The following is a 2,954-nucleotide window of genomic DNA, read 5'->3' on the forward strand; positions in this document are numbered from 1 at the left end:
GAAACAGAACTGGCGGTCGTCTTTTTTACAAGACTCCTAGCAGAGGTCCAGAGGGCGTCCGGTAGACGACCAGAAGATGAAAGTAAGACAACCGGGCTCGCCCCGTTCGTCTCGTGGTGGTCCAGGTGTTGTCCCGGGGATGTCTCAAGCAGCACTATGTAGCTGTCTTCTCCTCGTCTTAAAAAGAGCCCGTTTTGAGACAACCGGAAGACGACCGTGATAAAACCATGAAAAATGTCACTGGTGCGGCAGGGAATCGAACGTAGTAACGAATGACTGAGAGTCTGTCGCTGTATCCACCTGGCCAGGGAGGACACAGAGCTCAAGCGGCTGACTAAAGCTGCCTTGGTATGAGTCTTGCACGGCACGCCCTTGTGCGTTTGTACATGGTTCATGTGTACATGGTGCATTTGAACATGACGTAAGCGAAGTTGGCCAACCAGTTGGCCAACCAACCCATCCAACCTTACACGGAATCGACTTTCGACGATTTTTTTTATATTTTTATATTTTTTCAGCGCAGATGAAGCCAAAATGAAATACACGCAGTCAGGCACTGTTCCTGGGTGTATCCCCCACACCCTCATGTCCCACAGACACGTCTTGGCATCAAAAAACACAACACCACAAACAGCATCCAAGGCGACTTTGGAGGCTGAGACCTTTTTTGTCTCGGGTACCCCGGGTACTCCGTAGGTTCTAATGTGTTCTTGGACAACCCGACAGTGCTGCCAACACACCGAAAGTCGAAATTTGAGCCCAGAAAAAAAGGTCTCAGGGCTCAAAGTCGGCCGAAAGCTTATCTCCGTCGTTATCTCGGTCGACTTTGGAGGCTGAGACCTTTTTTGTCTCGGGTGCCACGGGTACCCCGTCTGTTCGAAAGTGTTCTAGGGCAACCCGACAGGTCTGCCAACACACCGGAAGTCGAAATTTGAGCCGAGAAAAAAAGGTCTCAGGGCTCAAAGTCGGCCGAAAGCTTATCTCCGTCGTTATCTCGGCCGACTTGGGAGGCTGAGACCTTTTTTGTCTCGGGAACCCCGGGTACTCCGTAGGTCCTCATGCGTTCTTGGACAACTCGACAGTGCTGCCAACACACCGGAAGTCGAAATTTGAGCCCAGAAAAAAAGGTCTCAGGGCTCAAAGTCGGCCAAACGCTTGTCTCCGTCGTGATCTCGGCCGACTTTGGAGGCTGTGACCTTTTTTGTCTCGGGTACCCCGGGTACTCCGAAATTCCTAGTGGGTTCTTTAACAACCCGACAGTGCTGCCAACACATCGGAAGTCGAAATTTTAGCCCAGAAAAAAAGGTCTCAGGGCTCAAAGTCGGCCGAACGCTTATCTCCGTCGTTATCTCGGCCGACTTTGGAGGCTGAGACCTTTTTTGTCTGGGCTGCCACGGGTACCCCGTCTGTTCGAAAGTGTGCTAGTGCAACCCGACAGTGCTGCCAATACAGCAGAAGTCGAAATTTGAGCCCAGAAAAAAGGTCTTAGGGCCCAAAGTCGGCCGAAAGCTTATCTCCGTCGTTATCTCGGCCGACTTTGGAGGCTGAGACCTTCTTTGTCTCGGGTACCCCGGGAACTCCGTAGGTTCTAATGTGTTCTTGGACAACCCGACAGTGCTGCCAACACACCGGGAGTCAAAATTTGAGCCCAGAAAAAAAAGGTCTCAGGTCTCAAAGTCGGCCGGAAGCTTATCTCCGTCGTTATCTCGGCCGACTTTGGAGGCTGAGACCTTTTTTGTCTCGGGTGCCATGGGTACCCCGTCTGTTCAAAAGTGTTCTAGGGCAACCCGACAGGTCTGCCAACACACCGGAAGTCGAAATTTGAGTCCAGAAAAAAAGGTCTCAGGGCTCAAAGTCGGCCAAACGATAATCTCCCCCGTGATCTCGGCTGACTTTTGAGGCTAAGACCTTTTTTTGTCTCGGGTACCCCGGGTACTCCGTAGGTTCTAATGTGTTCTTGGACAACCTGACAGTGCTGCCAACACACAAGAAGTCGAAATTTGAGCCCAGAAAAAAAGGTCTCAGGGCTCAAAGTCGGCCAAACGCTTATCTCCACCGTGATCTCGGCCGACTTTGGAGGCTAAGACCTTTGTCTCGGGTACCCCGGGTACTCCGTAATTCCTAGTGTGTTCTTGGACAACCCGACAGTGCTGCCAACACACCAGAAGTCGAAATTTCAGCCCAGAAAAAAAGGTCTCAGGGCTCAAAGTTGGCCAAACGCTTATCTCCACCGTGATCTCGGCCGACTTTGGAGATTGAGACCTTTTTTGTCTCGGGTACCCCGGGTACTCCGTAATTCCTAATGTGTTCTTGGACAACCCGACAGTGCTGCCACCACACCGGAAGCCGAAATTTGAGCCCAGAAAAAAAGGTCTCAGGGCTCAAAGTCGGCCGAAAGCTTATCTCCGTCGTTATCTCGGCCGACCTTGGAGGCTGAGACCTTTTTTGTCTCAGGTGCCATGGGTACCCCGTCTATTCGAAAGTGTTCTAGGGCAACCTGACAGTGCTGCCAACACACCAGAAGTCGAAATTTGAGCCGAGAAAAAAAGGTCTCAGGGCTCAAAGTCGGCCGAAAGCTTATCTCCGTCGTTATCTCGGCCGACTTTGGAGGCTAAGACCTTTTTAGTCTCGGGTACCCCAGGTCCTCCGTAGGTCTTAATGTGTTCCTGGACAACCCGACGGTGCTGCCAACACACCGGAAGTCGAAATTTGAGCCCAGAAAAAAAGGTCTCAGGGCTCAAAGTCGGCCAAACGCTTGTCTCCTTCGTGTTCTCGGCCGACTTTGGAGGCTGAGACCTTTTTTGTCTCGGGTACCCCGGGTACTCTGAAATTCCTAGTGGGTTCTTGGACAACCCGACAGTGCTGCCAACACATCGGAAGTCGAAATTTCAGCCCAGAAAAAAAGGTCTCAGGGCTCAAAGTCGGCCAAACGCTTATCTCCACCGTTCGATAGG

The 2,954-nt window shown here is 51.7% G+C and overlaps 1 long non-coding RNA gene across 2 annotated transcripts; it reads left to right on the plus strand.

Annotated features, from left to right (window-relative positions):
• Positions 1–521: 521 nt before the first annotated feature.
• On the plus strand, positions 522–2,641 carry LOC127750376 (uncharacterized). 2 transcript variants are annotated; one of them, XR_008011656.1, is made up of 3 exons: positions 522–904; positions 1,083–1,127; positions 2,550–2,641. It is a non-coding gene; the product is annotated as an uncharacterized LOC127750376 (long non-coding RNA). The 2 variants fall into 2 exon arrangements; XR_008011657.1 differs by lacking the exon at positions 2,550–2,641 and adding an exon at positions 2,372–2,498.
• Positions 2,642–2,954: the final 313 nt, after the last annotated feature.

The sequence above is a fragment of the Frankliniella occidentalis genome, unplaced genomic scaffold (genome assembly GCF_000697945.3).
Source record: "Frankliniella occidentalis isolate FOCC.00 unplaced genomic scaffold, Focc_3.1 Scaffold181, whole genome shotgun sequence".
NCBI classification, from domain to species: Eukaryota; Metazoa; Arthropoda; class Insecta; order Thysanoptera; family Thripidae; genus Frankliniella; species Frankliniella occidentalis.